Below are 24,444 nucleotides of genomic sequence, written 5' to 3'. Positions count from 1 at the left end.
AGCGTGACCATCTAGTGCATTTAGCTGTTCATCAGAAAAAGCTGAAGAAAAGGGAGCGGATCCAGAGAACAAAGACTGGGCTCCAGGCCACAGGCAGTGCTACGGGCTCCCGATACCGCCAGGCACAAATTGGCCTCCCTTCTCCTGGAAATACTGTGTCCCCTCACACATGCTGCCTTTGAGATTCCAAAAGCAGCAGAGAGCACCGAACAGGGCCAACCCGTGGGGCGAAGGGGAGAGGGAAGGGATCGGGGACAGCTAGGGAGGGCAGCAAAGAAGAGCTGTTACTGTCTTCTGAGCAGAAACTCTGCTTTTTGTATCCCATCCACTGGGCGGAGGGAAGTGATGAACTGCACTTGAACCACAAAGCCTTTTTCCCTCCTGATGCACAGCCTTTTACCTTTGAACTCACCACCACCACCTCCTCTTTTTTCGGAACTGCAGCTGCTTGGAGGTCTCAGCACAAGTACGTGTTTGACTGTACTCAACCCATTGCACTGACAGTGAGTTCCACACCAGCCTACAGTTCCAGTCGGCACAGCCAGCCTCCAACAACACAGCGAACTCAGAACAGCCTCCTAACGCAGCTTCTAAAACCAACCTTCAGTTATTTCACTCCAGTGGAACAATTTGGAACATCCACCTACACAGAACTTGCCCTCACTGAGCCAACTCCGAAAACCATGGCAGAGTTGGACAGGTCACGTACATCCAGACCAGGGACAACGGAAGGTCACCGTATATTGATGACTCCTGTTCAAACAGATGCTCACACAAGGCAGCACTCCTAAATTAGAGCGATGTGTGTCGGTGGAAGCCTAGGTCTCTTAGCCATGGTAAAATACGTTCCGTACCAAGTGAACGGTAAATCTCAGGGATCTGGAGATGGGTAAGATGAATGACTGCTCATACACTGTTTGGGGTGTCTGAACCGCTACTTAAGCATTGAGTTGCAATATGAATTATGTCTGGACACTTCAGCTCTCACGTACGTGGACTGCTGTGGTGGCCAGAAGGTGTCATATTTATTGAGCACATGCAGTCAGTCCAAAGCGCCCTAGATATGTCCAAGTTCATTCATCTGCACATGTGCTATATATAAGCCCAGGCTCTGAGACATCTAGACTTGCTCCAGCCAGATACTATTTGGTGTCCAAAGGTCCCAGTCATATGTGACGGATCGCAAATGTCTCCAGACCAGGACTCCAGGCAGAGAAAAAGGAGCAGGTCAAGAAAATCAGGCAGAGGGCAGCCCTGGCTTCTGCAGCTGGGGTCAAGTCCAGCAGAACCACCACAAAGAAAGCCTTTACTGCAGCCAGCTCTGGCCAGGAGATGATTAAAAGCACATGAGATCAGGGTTTGGGCGTCCGGATACAGCACAGGAAGCACAATTCAACTGCAAAAGCTCTGCCAGGGCCGTGTAACAAACCTGCCAACTGCAAGACTGAGTACCTGCGCATGAAGACATGCTCCAGAGAGCGACCACAAGGCCTCACCTCTGCTAGCTTGCCTGGCTGTGTTATATTGCTGCCTGGTTCCGCCCTTCCTTCTTTCCGAAGCCACAAAAATCCTCCCTCTCTCTCTTTATTCTCCTGTGTGTCTGTCACGGGTTCTTTCCAGGTGTTATCAATTTCTTCCTGGAAAGATCAGGAGGTCCATCCACACACTTGCCTTCAGAAAAGAGAAACTTACTTTTCCATTTTCTTGTATTAAACATATTTTTTCCACTTTGTCTGGGGACTTCCAGGCAGGCATTAGTCATACAAGCACAAAGTATTCCCAAACGCGAGTGAAATCAATGGGGCAGCAACAAGGTCTCCCTCAGCAGATTTCTATGCCAGCGGTATCCCATATAAACCATACCTGCCTGGCCTGTTAATAACCTTTCGACTCCATATCCTCTTCAGTTTATCCTGAAGTTTACCACAGTTCTCCCCACTGTTGAGCTGACTCTCCCCGACGGATTCCGAGGAGACGGCAGAGCTGCAGCAACACCTCCTTCCAGGCTGCGGAAGCCCCCCGTGTCCTGCCCGGCTGCTCCGGCTCCTCCGCGCTAACACAGAAGCCGCACTGTGGGTTTGAGGATCTCACACACAAGCCCCTGCAGCATCTGGAGCTCCAGATCCACAGGTAAGAGCAGCTTTGGGTCTGAAGGGAATGTGGATTCTTTCTTGCAATGGGTTATCTCATCACGTTTGCGTTAGGCTACGAATTGATCAGAGCAAGCTAGTTTCTCCTCTCTGCCACAGTCTCCAGACTGATCTGTCCCAGAACACTGCAGCAGAGGCAGTCATTCTTCATCTGGTGAACGAGGAGAAGTAGCGATTACGTCCATGAAAAGTTAACATGGTAGAGACAAACCCAGTCCCACAAGCAAAAAGGTATAAGGTGGTGCCACGGCTTCTACAAATATTTCCCTCACTTCAAGTTTTTAAGTGTTGGGCTTTTTTTAGATCTGTCTTAAAAGATATTAAAGTATTTGGCTACACCCTCAGTGGATATGAAAAAGGAATATGTAAAAGAGCAAAACAACTCCAGAAGGGACCTGCAGGGGAGTGCAGATGTGACCACGGACCTGACAAAGCCGAGAGAAGAGTCATCTCAGACCCAACATTCTTCCAGCGTCTTACAATAGCAAATACACTCTTTAAAACCACTGAATTTAATTTCTCGTCCTCTCTTCCTCCCATGGGAAGAAGAAAGGTGTCAGCAAAGAAAACCCGAGGCGCAGAATCCACTTGTACAGGCAGCTACTCTATTTTTAAACTTTTTAATCGAGACTTTTCTGCCGTTATACTCCCGCAGTCAGACCAAGGGACTGGTCCAAAAGGGCAGGAGGCAGTTTAATTGCCTGACCGAGGGCCAGCTGACCTTCCACGGGGCAAGCGCTTGGCCAGCCAAGAGGCTTTTGGCACCAAAAAGAGTGACAGTGCTGAACTATATTTAGTCACGTCACATTCTCTCACCTATACGTCGTGTTCGGCCATTGAAGGACAGAATAATATACAGTCCTGATGCCACAGAACCCTCCAGCATATTTCCTCCCTTGGAACGGAGAACTGGAAGGAACAGCGATGAGGTTTGTTGAAAGAAGATATTCCCTTTCTGTAAGGTACACAAAATCAGAAAGGACCGTATTTTTTTTCCTTCTTCTCTGAAAATGATTTATAAGACTAGATTTACAAGAACAAACCCAAGTTTGCTCTAGAATGGAATATTTCAACGCATGTTCAAGGTACGGTTCACTATAACTTAATAATTTAAGTGCTTTCAACACCCTGCTTGAAATCAAAATAAAGAAAAAGCGTGTGAAATATGCTTAGAACTACTTGTATTTCCCTTATTAACAGCATATTTTCCATGCCTTATTTATCCTTTCTGCTGGCATATCTGCTGCAGCCTTTGAATCAAAGTAAAGCTATGTTCTTTTTATTGCCAATTTTGACTGGATCCCTGATAATAAACCATTAAAATGACAAGCAAATGTATAAAACAAATGGAATCATTGATGCTTATGTATCACAGTTCTTGAATATAATAAGCACATCTCTCCCCTTTCTCTCTCGTCTTCCATCTGAAGAGGATTTTTTATTTTTTAACATAAGTCATAATTCAAAATTATCCTACTTAGGCATCAAATCACGTCTACAGCTAACTCTTTTTGGAGTTTCATACTACATTTCGTACAAAATTAAGTGAAAGCAAAACGGGTGCTCATTTGTGTAAGCGTTCATACTATTTCTCTGTTTATGGACTACTTTCAATTACTCTAAGCTTAATGAAATTTAACACAGAAAGTATTTCCTGTAAGAAATTCAATGTCCAGCAAAATTCTCAATTATCAATATGATTTACTGGCCAGTTCTAGGGGATGCTTCCACGTGGATCTGTATTCCCTCGGGCCTGCGGTAGGCTTTATCTTAGCCCTTGCAACCTCTACAGCCTCCACACCCCGGGCTCCACACCCGGGTCCACCCCTTCCAAGTTTGAGCACATTATCGAGGTTGCCACCTCAAATTTCTTGCATCAAGCCAAGAGAAACATTCAGTACACTTTATTGGAAGTTGCCTGACTGCGGATGAAGGAGTGAGATAGCTCAGACTGATCTCTCCAGCCATTGCTGGAGAGATGCATTATCCCTAGATGCATTATCCCTAGTGTCCGTGAGCTTTCCATCCACCACGACTTCCACACAACTCTCCTAGAGAGCCTGGAACTCACCGCCACCAAAATGCAAACCCCGGGATAATTCAGGATCCGGCAATCACTGCTCTTTGAGAGCAGTCCTCGGGAATCCTCCCTAACAGGGCAGGTCACTTTGGTCGCATGGAAAGTGAAGAGTTTTCACAAGATTATGCGTGGTGATGCTGATATCAAAGAATTACATTGGTCTGTAGTCCAGAGCTGAGCACTGCAGGCATCTTACCAAGCCGAGCCTTAGTTTGTTGTTCTTAGAAACACACCCTACAAGATGACTTCCAGCTTTGGAAAAAACAGATTTATTTAAAATAAATAAATAAATAAACAACAACAAAAAAATCCTACACCTTAAACACTATTTCATGAATTGAACAAGAACATAAATCGATTTGTTCTGAAAATTCATAAAGTGTCTACCACCTCACTGCTCCAGAAATGTGGGCCAAATTCTCAGCACCGTAAATAAATTCATACCAAATAACTCGTCATTAGCTGGGAGGTTTCAAATGTAAGACCTAAACAAGGAATAGCAAAGAACACTGGACAGGCACAAACATTTTAAAATTTGCACATCTGGCATACGTGTACTGCATTTGTTTCTGTCAAAGCAAAGTCCCAGAAAATAAAGGACATTCCTGATTTCTGAAAACTTCTTTGCAGAGAGATCATACTTCTCCAACCTTCTAGTAATAATCTACAGCTTGTAATTTTGCTTTAAATTTGCTACAGCTTCCAATCCTCACCAGAAACATTTGTTCCTCATCTCTGTTTGGTCATCTGGCAACCATTACAGTTATTTTTCTTGACAAAATAAAACCCCTTCAACTAGATTCCACCCAAGCTGTCTGCAGTCCAAAGCACTGCAGCAGCATAACCCCAGAGATGCTTTCCACTGGGCAGTACCAGCCCCTACGGCAGCTCTACCAGACACACACAAAACTTTGTGACTATCGTACCACAGCTGCTTCAGCAGACCCACCCCACGCTCCTGAACCCCACATCAGGGCTCGGGGGTCAGCAGGAGCCCCGGGTCTGGCACTGGCTGGGGGCTTCCAACCAGGCTGGACGGGGCTTTGAGCAACCTGGGCTGGTGGGAGGTGTCCCTGCCACCAGGGGTGGAACCGGATGGTCTTTAAGGTCCCTTCCAACCTAAACCATTCTGTGATTCTGTGAAATGGTCATTTTGCTTTTCACACGTAAGGTTTTGCTTTTAACTATATAACTCCCCAAGCCCCGGCAGATGTTTAATTATACAAAGGCAGAATTAGCAAACATTTTAACATTTCAAAGGATACCTAAAAGACTCTGGGTTTACCCCACCACATTGCAATGCGCAGTGCACCGGTCAAAAAGCCCTGCTGGTTAAAAGCCCAAAGACTCCAACCGTGGACCTCTGGAATAGACTGACCGGTCTGAAAACAACACAAAGAAATGTCGACTATCTTCTGCTTAAAACAAAAATTATAAAAACAAGTCAGCATATTTGAAGCAGAAAAGTTGCCACACATAAAACGTTAATTAAAATATCTTGTTCGGAGTTCTAGAAGACACATACCTTTATTACTCCTATCAATTAAAATCTGTTTGAGCTGATTCCTGCTGTCACTAAAGCCAATGGAAAGACACTCTCCAACCCGACTGCTGGCCTATACGTTCCAGACAATTAGGTTTAACATGTTCTTGCCCCTTGAAAAATATATACTACCTTCCACTTAACAAGCTTCGAGTTCAGGTTTACCTTCCTGTTATACATCATTCACCTGTGGGAAAGTCTGGTCAGCATTACCAAAACTTATTTTGGACAACAATCACATTTTATAATCCAAAATAGCTCAGCGTCTTAAAAATACAGAGAGCTGAGAGAGTCACGCATCCACCTTCCAGCAGCCAACAAGCCAGGGACACCATGAAGGTATAGTTAGGGTTAAACGAAGACGTTGGAAGATGGTGGAGACTGATAACTATATTTTAAGGTCTCGGGATTTTTTTAACCAGCTATGTTTTTAACAACAAATTCCAAATTCCCTTAAATTGGGATGCCCTTTGCCTCATTTGCTCTTTTGCTTCTGAACATTCAAGATCTCGCGTCCTCCAGCTCTTCTCCACAGCCACAGAAACAAACAAACAAAAAATCTTAAATGTTACACAAGCTCAGAGCGCACAGCACTGCAGCAGATGGTTACAAAGAGACGGTAAAGCTTACATGAAAAGGAATTTAGAAACAGAGGGAAAAGGTTCGCTGCTGCTCCCATTCAGGGTGAAATCACGGTTTTCCCCCTCTCCAACATGCTGAGATCAACGGTCAGTTTGGTTGGGACTTACAGAAGCGCTCAAAGGCGGCTGCGCTCCCTCCTGCACGAAACCAATTTATCATGAATATGAACAGCATTCAGAGCTGTTTCCAAGTTTTGTCGTTTCATAATTCAAGATAGAATTTGAAGGGAGTCCCAAATTAATGCAGCCAAGGTCTTTAAGCCAGTCTTACGGTTTCCGAAGAAGCGCCTTCTGGTGTATGACGTGGTGGGGGGGAGGCTAAGCAGCACCCTTGATCTAGCTAACCGTGTCAGAATAATGCAGAATATAGCTGTAATTAAATTACTGCAGTCTATATGTGCATAATATCACCTGTCACGTGCATAATATCACCATCAGCCTGAGAATTCTCTCCACAAAGACTATTTTGTTTTCTTGTGTATTTTATCACTTTCTAAGACTTCAGCCTACTTCTGTGTGGTGCTTCTCCCCGTCCGCGAGAAAGCCTCTCTCCCTAAGCTGTAGGGGTGCCTTTGAAATTCACACATTGGAATTTATTCCCGCTACAAAGCTGCTGATCCAAACAAGCTTACAAACAGCAAGACCCGTGTCCTGTATTCGCTGACCTCCTCTTGATATACTTCCAGCTTCTTCCCGTGTCCTCCCTTTGCCCGGCTGATAACCCGTGCTGTCTGCTTTGGTGTGGCTGCTGCCTCCCAAAGCCGACACGGATTGAGCTCTGCCCGACTTTCCCCCTGATGGAGCTTTAATGTAGGTCTTTTTCCTCTAGCAGAGGATTTTCACCAAACTTGGGGGAACTTAGTACCTCTCAAGTGTCTACATCACTCTCAGCTTCAGTGGAAACCGCCCACCGGATTCCAAAGTTATTAGCAGGGGACTGATGAAGATGCACTGGCAGCCAGGCGGGTCTACTGTATAAAAGCACGTCAGTACTGAAAGTATGGAGCAAAGCAGTTAAAATTTAGACAAACAAACCAGCAATTCCCCCCCCCCCCCCCAAAAAAAAAAAAACAACCCAAACAAAAGAAAACCAAAACCCTACAATCTTTTAGCTCCGAATCTGAACGTGCAGGTTGTTTGGGCATCTCCAATTCTGTAACACACGGGATTTTAAACCCACGCAAGTGATTTAGGAGACTTTTGCAAACGGCACTGGGGTGGCAGAGGGCCGTACTCCCAGGCTGTCCCTGCGCAAGAGCAAACCCCGTCCTCCCCGCTGAGGAACCTCGGGCGAGATTTGAATCCGGAGGGGCAGGCATCGTCCGTACGGAGAGGAGGAGGCCGAGAGACACAGACAGTTACACACACGTCGTGAGATAAAACGGATTTGTCCTACCAAAATTTAAGTCTGCAACAGGATTTGAGCTTTTACTTTTCACTTATTTCAACATTCTACTTCATGAATGCTATAATATAAAAAGCAATTCAGCCTTAATTATAGTGGTTTAGCTGGGTTGCTATAATTTTCCTGTCCCTTAATTCTCCCCATGTTTATAACTATCTAAGAGCTCAGGCTCTGGTAAATTTTTTATTCTTCGTAATTGCTAAGCCTGAGCGGAGCAATAAGAGCTCCACGCTTAGCATTTCCTTCCGTAATCTAAAGGCATACTGTGCCAAATATAAGCCACTTGAAATAAGTCACTGTGGGTAGCAACGTATATGCTTTAACTCATGGCGCACAAAGTATCTGATGTCGTTTTTGAAGTCACCCACGTACTTATTCATGGCGAAGCCTACCCCACCGCCAGGCACAGCTGTAATACTATTTCTACAGCAGAAACAGTCTTCTATTTTAATCCCGTTGTTACTCCTTTGTTAAGTAGTTATAACTTACTTTTTCTACATTTTGATTTTACTGGAGCAATTCACACTTGGAGCCCAAATGAAAAGAATTCCTCTATGCCACCATGTCCCTGGGACGCGGCTCACCAGCGCTGGGAGGCGACGGACGGCAGCGCCAGGGACGGCCAAAGAACTGGATCCTTCGCCCGGCGGCTTTCTGCTCACAGAAGGAGAACGATCTGCTGCTGCGCTCTCCTCAGGAAAATAAGGGACCCTTTTAGCAGCAACAAATAAAATATCCTATTTTTGGTCATAACAACCCACAGATTTTACCTCAAATAGACAAAGAACTGAAAAAATACAATTTTTAAAAGTGGGGAAAACTTTAGGTGACATACAAGAATATGGGAGAGATTTAGGGAATTCTTTCAGATGTTGCAAGATCCCAATGAAAGAAAAAAGAAAAAATTCCCGACTCCACTCAGAAGACAGCCATTTCCTCAGAATTCCCATTTGACTGTGCACGAGGTGGCCACTAGTGGTGCAAAATAATATCCCCGCTAACCCAAAGCCGGAGATGTTTTGTGAAGAAGAGCCAAGCCGGGCCCTGGGCGCGTGCCTCTGCAGTCGGCTGCGCCTTTCTCGAGCTCACTGACCGTTTTCTCTTCCCCCCTTCCACGCACAACTTGCGTTTTCCAAAGTTTTTCCCAGGGCCCTTTACCTGGCTCCAGTGCTTTAGGGGACGGGCGCCCCCCTCCCTCAGAGCCGCTCGCCGTCTGCTCTCGCCCTGCCCGACCTGCGTTCTCCCTGAAAGATCCCGACCAGCGGACGCGCGTGTCCATGCTTCACCAAACGCAGCTGCACGGGATGCCCCGGCGGGGGGGGAGCAGCCACTGCCCGGCCAGTTTGCAAAGGTTTCCTCGCCGGGGCCCGAATCGCCCGCAAACAGCTCGCCGCAGCTTCAGTTTACAGAGTTTCTAATTGTTCTGGGAGGTGCATTACAGAGTAATCAAAATGATAACAATTCTCAAAAATTGCAGCGGGTTGGGCGGCAAGATTAAACAGCTTGGTCTTATTCTCACTGGGAAACAGGAGACTTAGCAAACACTGAATTAACATTTTTAATATTATGAAGGGGAATTAATAACATGATAAATATGGGGGGTGGAAATGAAGTAATAAGCTACCAACAGCAGGTATGCTGCTGCTATCTGGAGGCTAACGAAGGAAGAAAGCTTCTTTTCCTGTGAAACCTCGGTAGGGAGCAGAGCGTGGACGCAAGGCTCACGCAAGCGAGACAGTGAACGTGTGGGCTAAAAATCGGTCAAATTGGTCTTCCCGACGGGCTACACAGCAGAAACTCTGTGACCCATTTTAGGGGGTTTTGTCCAAGCGACGCGGTACGGCGGGGGCAGAGAGCTGCGGCTCCCACGCGCATACCTCCAGACACTCACACACACGCACGAGAGGCGAGCGAGCGCTTTCGGTGATCGCAAACCCATCCATCCACCCAAAATGGTAATTCCCCTCTGGAGTACGACACATACGGCACAGTCTTTGTTTCTTTTCACTTGTAAGCAAAATAATTTCCAGGCAGTGTTGCCATCATGCTTAATTTAGATTTAAAAAAACGTTCTGGAAACCTTGACGTGACGTGAATGATGGCTCTTAAAACATACTCCAAAGCTGCCTCCTTTACACTAAATCTTTACACTAAATACAACAATTTGAGAGGAGGAAAAGGAAAACAGGCACAGCATTATTTGCTTTCTTGTCAACTACGTAATCATAAATTCACTTTTTTTGTTTGTTTGTTTTACAGAGGCTAAGAAAGTAGCCTCGCATCGCAACTAAATATTTGGAGTTAACACATACAGGCCTGGGTGAAATCTTTATGCCACCCCTAAACAAGCAGCAAGACTTTCAGAAACTTGCATCCACTCCTAAAAAAATACACGTCTTCTCAGCATTGGGCCATGTAGGATGAACGCAACCTACAGCCAAGGCTGGATATATCAGCTAGTTTTAAGTCACAAAGCTCAGGTATTGCCAGTGTAATAGCTGCCCGCTAGCGTGGCTTGCCGGCCGGAATATCCATCCAGCTTCTTAAGTAGCTTTTGCAGCTCCGTCCAAGTTCCTAAAGGACCTGCGCCACCCAGCCCGGGTAGCTGGAGCTTGCTCAGGAGGGGGAAGCCGAGGAGAAGCAAAACACAAGCTACAGGAAGGTATATACCACCCTTTCTTTGACGTCCAAGTCTGGAAACATTGACTTAACTACAGCAAAATAACAGAAATTTCTATTTCAGAGTACATTAAGGTACAGCTGAATATAGAGCATCTGTACGCAAGGGCCAAATCCTGTTACCAAGCACGGTTACTGCACTGCTCTGAAGCCAAGTCGGGGTGCAAGGAAGGCAGAAAGCGTGCTGGGCTCTCTTCACAGCACCTACACGCACACCGTTCACACACCGCCACTGTACACCGACAAATCCAACTCCCCGCGCGCCGGTATTTTATTAACCTTTTAAATTATTTAAATGTTTGCAAAAATGGTTGTCATTTTACCACTTCCTTCCCTTTTTAAGGTAATTCACTTGAACTTCGTAATGCAGAAGTGACAGGATGTGGGAAGAAAGGTTAAAAAAGCCAACAGACGCCGTTCTGGAGTACAATTAAGACAGTACTTTACTTTCACGGGGCAGTTCTGGCTTAGCAAACACAATGATAGCTTTACTCCAAGGTTAAAATGAGAGGGCATTCATTTTTATTACTCACATACCTTGACACAGGTTCCAAGATCAAAGACAGACTGTCAGCATAATTGTAAAATAATACTTTCTTCCCCACTTTTAATTACATGAAATAGCTTTTATATATTATTAATAACATTCTCCACCGTTAGAGCAAAACTTGATTAAAGGCCTCGCTTTATGCACAAACACAGAGCAGGTTTGTATAACACAAGAATGAGTGAGGGGTTTGGATTGCAAACAAGCAGCAAAACCGAGAAAAAGGCGCTCGCTTCGCAGCCGGGCAGGTCCGGGCGGTTTGCGGCAAGTCTCGGCTCCCTCTTCCACACGTGTGCATCCCCAAGAGGCAGGTGCCATGAATTCGGCTTGAAAGGTCTGCCAGGCAAACGAAGAGAGACCTTTTCTGCTCACCAAACTTCTCTTCTGAGAGGAGATCACCCTTCTCATAGAAGAAACTCTGTGATCCCCAGTCCGATCCAGAGCCCACCAAGTCTCCCTCCATTAACTTCAGTGGATTCTGGAGGAGCCCCTACGTACGGCTGCTTTAGCCACAGCTGATCATAGACCGGGTTTGGTTGGAAAAGACCTTTTAGATCAAGTCCAACCATTAACCCAGCACTGCCGAGCCCACCACTAACCCGTGTCCCTCAGCACCACATCTACATGTGCTCCAGACCCCTCACAGCTCCGTTGCCCTTCTCTGGACACGCTCCAGCTCCTCAGTGTCTGTCTTGTCATGAGGGGCCCAAAGCTGAACACAGCACTTGAGGTGGGGCCTCACCAGTGCCCAGTACCGGGACACCATCACTGCCCCAGTCCTGCTGGCCACACTATTGCTGACACAGGCCAGGGTGCTGTTGGCCTTCTTCTTGGCCATCTAGGCACACTGCTGGCTCATATTCAGCTGGCTGTCCACCAACACCCCCAGGCCCTCCTATGATGGTTGGCATCCCCCAGATATCCCACGGCTAGTTTTCCCATCACATGACCATTTTTGGCCACCCAGAAGAAAGGCCCCGTATAAATACAGACTGCTGATTATTAGGGGGTTCCACAACCCTGGATGTATGACAGCAAGTGACACCCTCCCGTTACTCTTCCCCAATATTGTAAACGTATCAGTAAAACAAAATAAACACCGGAAAAGGTACTCATTGCTATAATGATTCTTCTCAGTTTGACATGTCCTTCTCTCCCAGCAAACGTCTTCCGTTTGGAGGTTTGGAGAACTAAGTGATCTAAGAGGTTTGTGCATCCCTGTCTTCCACAACTTACATTTGATAGCTTTGGTCCAGCCTTAACCTTCGCTGAGCCACTTCTGCAGGTGATTAGCTCTCTGCTGAAAAATATTTAGCATTGTTTTGAGAGAGCCAGGACCCGAGGTGTCTGCAGTTTGACTATGCAATTTCCAGTATCTGATTTATATTTACTGGAAAAACACATACCATTTCAGCAGTACGGTCAGCCTTTTAAAATACAGCCCCTACCACACAGCCAGCCCAGTTAGACGGCTGGGCGCCCTCCCTACATCCCAGTTTGCTGTGGACAACTCGCTGATGTGACAGACCCAACTGCACTGTCCCACACAAGCCTTCCACCCTAACTCCCAATATCGATACGGAAGAAGTAAGAGCATCCCCAGAAGTAATATATACCTTCCCGGGGAGGTTAAGATGCCTCTTACGGGAGGAAGATTGGGTATCTGGCAATTTTAGAGTGATTTAGGAAGCTGGGATTGTATTTATTTCCCATCTACGTGAGGGAAGGAAAAGGGCTCTTCAAAAAATAGTTTGTTGCTCAATATGGTCTTTCGCAGGACTTTGACTCGCTTTTGTTATTCATTGAAATTTGTAAGTGAAAGCTGGGAGCCACAAATGGAAAAGAGATTTGACTGGCAGCTACAACTTCAATTTGTATGAGAAATCTCTCTGGAAAACATCCTTATTTTGTCTCAGCCTCACCTCCCACTAACAAAACCATGACGGTTACACTTGCTGTCCTCTGGTGTACCCATCCTCACACTGGAAATTACAACTAAATTACAAAACAGCTTGTCCAATACCGATGAAAATAAAATTCATAGTCCATTCCACTGCAACTAATTAATTTTCTTAAAACTGCGTCCCAGGGTGATCAAATGAGACATGAGCTCTTTCATGAGAAGAAAATCCCACTAGAGTTCCTTAACATCAAATGCAACAAACACCAGCGTTTTAACATTTGCATCCCCATGTTTGAACCCCCATGTTTGCATATGTAAGCACACATTTGCATGGAAGCATTATGTATTATTAATATTGATTAACATTATTATTCAAAGGTAGTAGTCTGCCTACGCTCCGTGTGAGGTTCGTCTGTATGCACGCAGAACAGGCTCGTGAAATGAAAGAAGAATAGATTGCTTATGGTTAAGTTCATTAAGGGAAGAGAATATATGACCGTATTAAAAAGGAAGCAGAACCCGCGTTCCACCTCCCGGCACTCCCCGTTCACAACAGCTCCGCTGTGAAGTTTTACAGCATAGCGCTTCTTTTGTCTAGCTGGTCCTGGGAACCCTTTTGCACATTTTCATATAGTTCATATTAAATATGGGAACTTTAGCTTCTCTCGTGAGACACGATTCTACAGCTATTTTCCCTAAATAATAGCCATCTGTTCCGAATGACCTCCCCAAACAACTTGCTTTGCTAATGGCAACTTTGCTGCAGTTAATATACCAGTTGGGATTACTCCAGCCAACTTTCCACGGGCCTCTATTGTTATGAAAACCTATTATCAAGCAATTAAATGACAGCAAGAATGTAATAAAGTACAAGAGTTTTACTTGTATCATTATCCTGGGTGCTGATGTTAATGAAAGGCTATCGCACCCCAGACTGTAATTCCTGGATACCGTCATACAGGAGAATAACTCCTGTCAGCAGCTATTTTCAACCTTAATGGTTCGAGCAATTACAACCCTCGCCTAAGCCCTTCCCCAGTATTTCGCCCCAAATTAAATTAAGGAGAGCTCTGAGATGATCTTCAGGGCTTGCTGCGGAAGGCCCGGTGTAAAGGACACGAGGCCAGTCTCACCGAGACTCGGCCAGTTTGCGAAGGTATTTGTTTGTTTTCTCCTCAGGCCGACAAGTCTCATGGAGGCGCGTTCCCAACCGCGTGTCCTCTGTGCAAACGAAACAATAAACCAGCTCTAAATTCTCTATTCTGTACTTGTCTCGGTAAAAAATAATGAAGTCGAATTGCCCTTACAGTCCTTTTAGTATCCCTCCGGCAGGTTGAATTTCTGGCATGACACCTTTCCTTTTCTTTTCTCGTTTCTAGAACTAAACATAAACTTAAAAAAACCTCTCGGAGAAACAAGATGCACATAATTGCCACAGATACCACAAGATGTCTAGAACACTTCATCTTTCTAAATTGCCCTGGGATTGAAATTTATACAATCAGCATTTTGTATTTCTGATATATAACGGAGCAGTAGGTCTAAAACAAGTTCTTTTTTTTCCCACCGTGAAAATAATCTAAAAATTTATGTTGACATGAAGGAGTACTTTCTCTATCGCTGAGCCGATCCAACTGCAGTCATACTGTTTGGCACAGATTCAGCTAATATGCATTTATAGTTCTCCTTCCTTGACAGAAGGCAGTATATTTACCAGCCTGTATGTGCAGTTAGGCTAAAGTGTTGTTTTTCACTGGGACTCATAACCTCTACTCTTCGGAATATTTATTTTCTTCCTAAGATGCAAGAGGGAAACTTTATGCAACTTCCTATATCAACGCTACATCAATACTACACGCAGGCTCCTGCAGGTAGCTGATCAAACCAGCTAGGCGGAAAAGCTCCCCAGTATAAATCACTGGACGGGAGAGAGAACGTGAATGAACCCTTTGTTCGTCAGCATTTTTAGATCGTTTTATAATTCAGTCGGTCTTATACCAACTAATTTTCTAAGACAGAAGCGTTTGACTCAATTTATCAATGCTTATCAACATCTGCAGGGCGGGTGGCCAGAGGATGGAGCCAGACGCTTTGCAGTGGTGCCCAGTGACAGCACAAGGGGCAACGGGCCCAAACTGCAACATGGGAAATTCCATCTCAACACGAGGAAAAACTTCTTCCCTGTGCGGGCAGCAGAGCAGCGGCACAGCTGCCCAGAGACGGGGGGGAGTCTCCCCCTCTGGAGCCATCCCAAACCCGCCTGGACGTGTCCTGTGCCACTGCTGGAGGTGCCCCTGCTCTGGCGGGGGGTGGCACTGGGGGAGCTCCAGAGGGCCCTTCCCACCCCCACCAGTCTGGGGTTCTGGGATTCACTGGGGTTCTGGGATTCAGTCTAGTTCCACAGGCAAGTTGTAAGTACACTATGCCAAGAAGGGCCCTTCAGAGGGAGAGTTTTTCCAAACCAAATGAGAAACACAGGATTCAGTTACAGCACCTCTTAGAGGCTTCTCGGGAGACACCACAGCAGCTGCCAAGCAGGATGGACAGACTCGCCCGTCCCTCCAAACCCACTCCCTTTGCCATCCCGTTATGCAGGGACAGAGTCAGAACCTCTTTTCTTTCCTTTGGGCCCATAATCCAAGCCAGAAATGGAAAGAGCTAATGTGATACCTTACTCCTCCTCGTTATCCTTCACATAAAATGACGTTAAACTAAAATTATACAACAGAAACATTACCTTTAAAAATTGTAAAAAAGCACAAGGGAACCTTACAATATATAGGCGAGTTGCCTATATATTTCTGTCTACCGGGAAAAAAAGAAACAGGAAAATAATACATTAATATAACAACACAGATAGGATTGTTTCTTGGAAGAACACTGATAATAAAGCAGAAGAGTGGAGTTTTGTTCTGTAAAATGACTTGTGCTAGCACAAGGAAGACCTGAACATCACTCGTGCTGCTGAGAGAGAACACATGCATTTCCCAGCTCCCTCCTGAATGCCGATTTCATCTCTCCCAACTCTCTGTTGTCAAGCAGAAGAAATACGGTGTAGACTCGTATAACAGCCAAACGACTGACATTTGCTTTTGGTAGCCCCTCCGAAGTTGTGCACCTTCAAAACCAATATTTTTGACTAATATCCTCTCTGTTCCTCATCATAACGATTGTTTGGATCTCTTTTTGAGACCCGGCTTATTGAAAATACCTTGCTAGAACAATTGCGTCCTTCATACCGGCAGTGTAATATGACGCGATTCTCCTATTGACACGAGTGCTATTTCCAAGCACACGGGACAGCAATGTAAGATGGCTGAGTATTCCCCCCGAAGTTCCCAAGAGAGACTCTTGTCCTTGCAAGAGTTACGGCAATAAGCTTCGTCTGCGTATGTTATAATGGACAACTGCTAAAAAGGTCCACAAAGTCAAACAGATACAGTAAAGGATGTTTCTGAGGCTGCACAAAGGGGTTTCGTCCCCTTTGTGTCACGGATGAGAGAGCAAGCAACAACCTGTAGTAGATCTGGATACTGGGGTTTATTTAAAAAAAAAAAAAAAAAAAAAAAACAAAAACCAAGGAGAGCTTTTACCTTCAACCCCCTCAGTGCTATCTTTGCTTATCAGGCGTTGACTTCACTGTCCGGCAGAGAGGTCAGGCAGAAAGCTGTCTCGCTCCAGCTGTGCACAGTTATCCCTCCCAGGTCTTCCTGGCCAAGGGCCCTGGGCATCCCCCGGCACCCCCCTTACTCCCATCCGATATCCAGGATCCTTCCTCCGGCCGGGACCATCACCGCCTCCTTTCTGGTCCCTCTTCTTTCTGAGACCACTTCTTACTTTGGGAATTCCTCTTTTGCAAGGCCAGCTCTGCTTTCCAGAGCCCCAAGGCCTCGGCTCTCCCTGGGTAGTCCATGTACAAAAGCCCAACATGTGCCTCCTAACCAGTGCTTCTGGTTTATGTCTCATTAACGGGAGGATCTGGGATGTGCCACTTGTTTAATTCAGGCATTATCAGCATTTACAGCCATCCCAGACCAGGCTTCTGCCTGAGTTCAGAAGTTCGATTTTGGACGTTCACAGCCACCTGTGAGCGTTCGCAATTTTTTCTAACTACAACGCTGTGGTATGAATTTATTAAAATACAGCTTTAAGACAAATAGTAACCACAAATTCCTGATTAGACCTTAATTACAGGATTAAGGTGCACAGGTACCGTACTACTGATGAAACCAGAGGACGAAACAAAGCCTGCGGGACCCCTGAAGCGTAGCAAGGGCTCTCCTCAGCACACCCGTGTGCACGGCAGACAGACCCGCAAGCCCACGTGTCGATGTGAACACAGAGCCCAACCCACGGTCATCAAGGCAGTTGTATTTTGGGGCACTGCACCCCCTCGATACGAGCTGCACTAGGGGTGAAGTGCAACATCTGGCCCGTATTTTTGATACTGAGCTTCCATTGGAAAAAACAGCCCCCACCAAGGCCGGGGAGTAGCACAGACGAATACATAAAGCAGACATTTAACCAAGCGGAGATGTGTGCTGAGAATATACAAATAAGAGGAGAAGCTGCTGCTCTCACCTGCACCAGCATAAAGCCCGAACGGCCCAGGGGAACTCAGTATAGCTGAACCTACATAAAGGGTGAGTTGTGAAATCAAGCCTTGAATAGCAAATAATACGCTTCATGATAGTATTCATTTCATAATAGCGCTGCATCGCCCGCCCTTCTACGTTAACGTGCCTTAGAAGAAGAGGGGCAAGATTAGTATACAGCTGATAACCATCTAATCACTGGTTACATAAAAATACATAATGACTTAAAATTAGGCTCTGAAATGAAAGGAGAAAAGAAATAAATAAGGGAGAAATAAATTATTTTTTCTGAAAATTCTAAGGAATTTTGGAAAATAGCATTTGAGACATCCACTTGCTTGCTTCACCTATAAAGACAGAGAAGAGGCACTGTTGGTTTTTTCTTCCCCCTACTGAGTGCTAGCGAGGCGAGCTTATTGCTGCACACATCATTTGACATCCTGAAAACAGAATGAGTGCTCCACTGGCAGCGAAGGAAGATAGAAACGTTCTCAACATTTGTCACATCCCCCGATTGGTTCTCGCTGAGCTGTTTGGCATGGAAATGTGAGGAGGGATGGAGCTCTGTAAAACGCAAGGCAGGAAAAAAGCGCCTGCAACAAAGCATCGTCTTTTTAGGAGCGAATGTTAAGTTACGAGACTGAGACAGGAAGATGCATCACAATGATACATTTGATAATGCCTTTTACGCAAATAAAGAGGAAGTTAATAATTAAGTCCCAATTAAGTATGTGTTCACTACTTTGCTAAAATCCATTTATTTCCAAGAAAGCTCACAAGCACACGCTTAGCCCCCAAACGGATGCACCTTCAGTACGTACCTCAAGTTGAGCAGGTACCGCAGCACTCTGCCACACAGGGGTAAACGTAACGAGCCGATGGACCTGCAGCTTCCAGAAACCGCTTATCACAAACACCATAAGCACACAGTCAGGTAGCTAGCTGGACCACAGCTTCCGATCCAAAAATGACCGTGAAACACTTAAAACCTGAAGTAGAAAAAACTCAAACAAAAAGAAAATGGAATTACCCAAGGAAGCTCAAAAGAAGGCCATGCTTAATTTGACTCAGATTTGATTAAAATTCACCCTCATTCATTAAAAGGTTGGAAAACTTCCAGAAACCCCAAAATTAACTCTCCGGTTGCAGAGCAGGGTACACCGGAGCTATTTTCCACAGCCTGGATTTCCTATACGACTTTTCTCAACACATACAGTTACACACGCACTCATAATCCACACTTTAGCAAACTATGTTTGTTTCAATAAATAATGACACCTAGCGATGCCTACCCACAGCCAGCTGACATAAACCCTCCAAAACATCTTATGCGTATGCATTCGTAAGACTAACATACATTCAGCTGTGTTTAACTAACATACATACAACTATTTAATTACCTAGATTATCAGGTTAGCATAAAATTAGTATGAAATCACAGAGTTTATTTTGCCTTGACTTCAGCAGGGCTGGCATTTGTGCTTAAATTAAGTATTGCACTTTGTGTCCTGTAACTCTTGTGAAGCAGACAAGAATTATTATCTCCGCACGCTTCACAAACGGGAAACTGAGGCAAAAGGTGGGTAAGTGACTTGCTGGAGGGCACCGGGAAGGCTAGAAATGACGCTGCTGGGAATGGCGATTAGAGGAGTCACTGAATAACCCCTTGTCTAAAGCCTGTAAGTGTGTATACTGAAATGGATTAAAAATCGGTTCTTTACTTTAGAAAAGCTCGCTGGTATTTTCCAGCATTTTGTGTTTCTTTTCTATTACCCTCCACCAGCTGCGAAGTTCACGCACGTAAAAGTAATATTTAACATTGAAACGCTTAAAAATTATTCTGATGTCATCGATGCTGAACTACATTTAAAACAAATGCAAAGATAAGGTTTATCATCTAACCTGCAGGTGTGCCATCACACTCCTGTGCTGAGGCTCCCAGCATTACGCACCTCCACCGCGCGCAGAGTCAGACCTAAAGAACTCGGGCAACTCTCCCGGCCGAGGGAAAGCCCTACCCCAGCTGCTCCTATCTTCAGCACAAGCAAGGCGCAAGTGTAAATCTGCCTTTAAAGTCCAAATTCCTCGTATTTGCACCTAGCTGCTTCCTTAGAACATCAGTTCAGATTTTCTAAGTATCCATCCATGCAAACCAGTGCATGACAGATAGTCCCAAAGCAGTCAGATTTGGGCAGTCTCAGTATACAGGGCTCTCCAGGTACTGAAAGCATCGAATACATACGCAGCTGAAAAACCGTAATTAAAACCGGAAGCCAAGAAAACTCCAGGCCTGTCCTATTGTCCAGTATGCACAAAAGGGAGTGACTCAAAGAACAACCTGCAGCTTCTTTTTGAGCACAAACAACGGGCACTGCTGAACTACGGGAACCAGGGTCACAGGGAAACACATCACGGCTATAAAGAATTCTGATTTTAGGGCTACAGTTAAATGAAAACAGAAAATACAACTGACAGCACCTATGCTTCTTGTCTTTCTCTATATCCTCTTACAATTGACCTTGAGAATACCTAATATTAGCCTAAGGGTGGAAGGAAATGTTCTTCTCCACTACAATCATTTAATAATAGCTTGTCCTCCTTCTGCTCAATATGCAAGGAGACACTGCTTTTATAACACCTTCAGAAGGTGCTTTGTTCATACCGGTACCTACTGCATAAAGCGTAGGGACTGCGTACGCCGAAGATATAAAACTATAATAACAGTGCTGAGCATCAGATACTCAGATACAATAAATCACAGTATCACGGCAGAGTACGATACCACGAAACAATTAATCCGTCATTCCACACCACTATTTAGAAAGCTGCTGCTGGGGTGGGGGCTGCTGCCCCTCAACCGGAGGGAAAAACCAAACAAACATATTGTTAAAGCAAACCACAAAGTGAATTTTGATTCAACAGGCATTTTGTCAAGAAAAAAATGTCTGCGAGCAGTTTGGAGATGGGGTGAAATCAGATTGTTAAACTGTATTTTGTTCACATTTATGAAATGCTACAGTTTGACATTGTCATCCATTCGCTGATGGATGGAGGCAAGGAGGCGCGGGCTTGCCACCGCCACCGCCACCCGGCAGCCCCCGTACGCCGGCGCCGCACTGCCCTCTCCCGAGCTGCCAGCGCAGGCGGCAGGCAGAGGGAAAACGCAAGCTGCTTTTGCGGAGAGCGCCCGTAAAGCAGGCGAAACATCTACAAACGCAGTTCAGGCGTGTTGGCTAAACTTCGCCGCTTTGCAGCCACACCGAGAAATGGCAGAGGAGTCTCAGGAAGGAGCGCCGCTGCCCGCTGCAGTCCTCCGGCTCGCCGTGCTGCAGAGTGAAAAGCACAGATTTCCAGCAGCAGTCAGAAGCTGGCGATCCTTCCAGAAGGATGGAACGTGAGCACCGACGCTGTCTCGGGTTACCGTCTTGTAAATATGATTTGAGCAACCCGAAATCAGCAATCTGCAGGAAAACCCTCTCTCTCAAGAGCAGGCGCTTACCCGGCACGCTGCAGGATGACAGAACACGGTCTGTAACAGGAATGGGGAGCTTTGCTCTCCTATACCGCAGCGAGCAGCGCAGGAATTATTCAACCACATAACATCAGGGGCAATTTTGAAGATACGCTCTCACAGCAACGCAGAGCTGTTCCGTGATTCCAGAAGAGGAAAAGGCATGTGCGTTCACATCTATAATTACTGTGATTTCTGGAACAGTCATAATCGGTATACAGACCAGCTGCCAGGGAGAAGGCGATTTGTGACTGGAACTAATGTAACCACATACATCATCCCACCATGCAACCAACTTCAATGGTACAAATCTGGATCCAAATCGTATACAGTATATTTCCCTTAAAAGCCATTTCAGCCATTTAGTAGGCTAAATATAGGCTTAATTTTCAATAAAGCCAGTTAAATACTGCTTATCTTCATTTTGCCTACCATAAAATAGTCTCTCGAAATAATTTTTTCCTCATTTTCCCTATTCACGTGTTTTCCCAGCCCCTCTCATTTGACTTTCCGATTCCAGCTCCAGCCCTGCTTTAAAAGCTCACTCCTATTGACGGGTGCAAGTTCCCTCCCGTCTTTCTGCCAGGGGTTCACGAGGACACATGGACACCACGCAATTCAGTTTCGGAGGGCAGGGAGTTTAAGAGATGATTAAAACCAGTTTCATTTCTTTCTCTTTATGCTTAGCACTGTACTTTTCCCTCTCTGATACACTATCATTGAGTGATACACACTCTAACTTTATTTAAACAGAAGTCGTGGGTCACGAAGAACAAGATGACAGTAAGCCAACTTTTGGCCACCAAGTCTTTGCTGCAGCTCTGACATCAAAGAAGTTCAAGGGCTTTTGAATTAAAAGGATTTCTGCAGTGGAAAGAGCTAATAGACAGAAAAAGGCCCAAGTTCGTACTCCGTCTTGAGGATCCACCTCTTCCACCGAGTTCCCAGCAGATCCCATGGCCGGAGGACTGGTCCAACCATGGAGGTGACCCGCTCCCACACAACAATTCTGCGTTTTTATATCTCACCTTAGCGGACCACTGCTCTTTGCTTATTGTAATTTAATACTTGCTGTTACCAAAGTAACATCCAAATATTTTCAGTCCTATGCTCACAGCTGTTCCCTTTCTTGCAGGCACCATTCTCCATGATGCTTTGCTCTCTTCCATTTACAAACATCAGTTCTTTCCTTATGCTATAAGCTCAGCTTAAATTAATACTGCTGTTCTGTTTAGCAACAGCAAGAACTTCAACTACCAAAGCACCTTTTCATGCCAAAACATCTTTGTTTGTGCACCAGCAACAATGATTAATGTCAACACAGCTCTGGGAATTGTGTTTGTTAATTAACTGCTGCTGTAGAGCTAGCAGGCAGAGCACAAAACATGGCGTTCCTACAGGGTGTACACAAATACTTATTATTTTTCTTATGCAAAAAATCCCAATGGAAGACTTATTGTTTGGGTTTGTTTCGTTTAACAGCTGAAATAGTTACACTTTCTGCTAGTTATTTTGGGGTAGGGTCTCCTCGCCTGAGCTCCGCCAGGCAGAGGACTGGAGCGGATGAAAAGAAAAGTAGGTTGGGTTTCTGTCCTGCCGAGCCCTCTGAGCGAGGTCACCCCTGGAGTAAGGCAATGTCTGCTCTAAAATGAAGTGTGATAAATTTCTGAAGGGGATTATATGATACGTTTTTCTGTGATAGCAAGAGACTGAACTCACCGACCCAGAAAGCCCCTTTCTGGTCCTCTGTTGCTAAAATGCTGCTTCCCAGGCAGGAGTTATTAACAGCTGGGAGACGCTCGCTGGCAGAGAGCGGTCTGAAGCAACCTGTGCAGCAGGTGATGCTGACAGGAGACGCAGCATCCTTTGGGGGGACCACTTCAATCAGCGGGTCCCCACAGAGCGCGCTGTTGCTCTGGAGACCACAGGCATTCAGGGCATCCAGATAATGGGCGAGCAGAAACAGCTCGACGTAAGTAGAATCTATAGCCCGAAACCTTCTGGCTGAGGTCTGCGCACCAAACAAACTCACTGAAATATTCCCCGATGAGGAACTGATCCATAACAATAACCTCTCCCCATGGCGCATGGCAGAACCCTTTTTGTTATCCTGGATCCTGGGATGCTGCTGTAATTGACTCCATCCATTACCTTAAAACGTTCTCCAGTTTATCCTGCCTTTATCACATCTAGCCATTGTAAAAATCTCTTCTGTTTTACATGTTCCCTGTGCTTTCAGCAATGCTATTACTCCTATAATAAGCTTAATGAGGACACTGAGTGGAAGAGTCTTCACATAAATCATCACAACAGAAAATGCTCCGGAGATGCATACAGCAATGTCACACTGCCCTCTGTTGAAATTTGATGCACTGAAGTGATTTTTAAACTTCTTATTTCTAAGGACTAAAGGTTAATTATTTAATATTTTTTAACTGCAACAGCTCTTTCCAGCCATTAGAGAAGATGATTATTTTTTCACGGATTACAACATACATATTGAACTAAGTTTAATTAGCTGTCAGGGACAGAAACCCTTACATCTCTAAAGCCAGGGGGGCAGTAGGGAGGGGCTGCAAATTCTGGACCCGAATCTGCCTTCCAAACTCGAAGCCTTGCCCCAACACTGCTCAGAACAGACCGAGCCCTTTCAGCAACCGAGTCGCCAACTGAGCCGCAAGCCAAGGCAGCTCTCCCCAAACTCCCGCCGACTGCCGCACCGCCCGCCTCCTTCCACACCCACGGCAAACCACCTCGCCGCCAGGAAAATTACTGCCGGTAATACTTCACCCTCAGCAAAAGGGGCTAAGGCGAGTGACGCCCCGGGAGGCCGTGCCCAGGGTCTGCCGGTGTCGCTAACATCTACCCTCTACGCTGCCAAGGGCTCTCCTGCCGCAGAGCTCATCCTCTCTCTGCAGCATATTAAAAGCATAAAATACAAAACCATTCTTCTTCTCTACTTATCAGATTGCGCCACATCTCATATTTTAAAAATCCCAGATGACATTCCATGATTACACCACAAAGAGTTTTTGACGCACACGGACCCATACTTTAATTAGCCCACTTTGCTTTGAACACAGCGCCCCAGAGATGAGTCAGGAGCGATGTTCAGTGCAAGTGTTGTACTCCGCGTTCAGCGACTCTATTCTTAGGTATAGGAGGAGAATGAGACTATGTGAGAAACAAGTATATACTCTGACCCTGTGCAGCCTTAGTGGGGCGGAACGTGGGGAAACCAGCTTTTGCCGCAGGCCACTGCCAGGAGAGGGAAGGTGGTGGACGGAGCCGCTCGCGCCAGCCGCCCCTCCGCGCCGAGAGCCGAGGGCTGAGGCTGCACACACCGCGCGTCCGTCTCTGCCCGTCCGTCCTCCTGTGGCCAAGCGAAGC

Source organism: Vanellus vanellus (genome assembly GCF_965231255.1).
Source record: "Vanellus vanellus genome assembly, chromosome: 12".
Lineage (NCBI taxonomy): Eukaryota > Metazoa > Chordata > Aves > Charadriiformes > Charadriidae > Vanellus > Vanellus vanellus.
The sequence above is the reverse complement of the archived record's forward strand: the minus strand, read 5'-3'. Positions refer to the sequence as shown.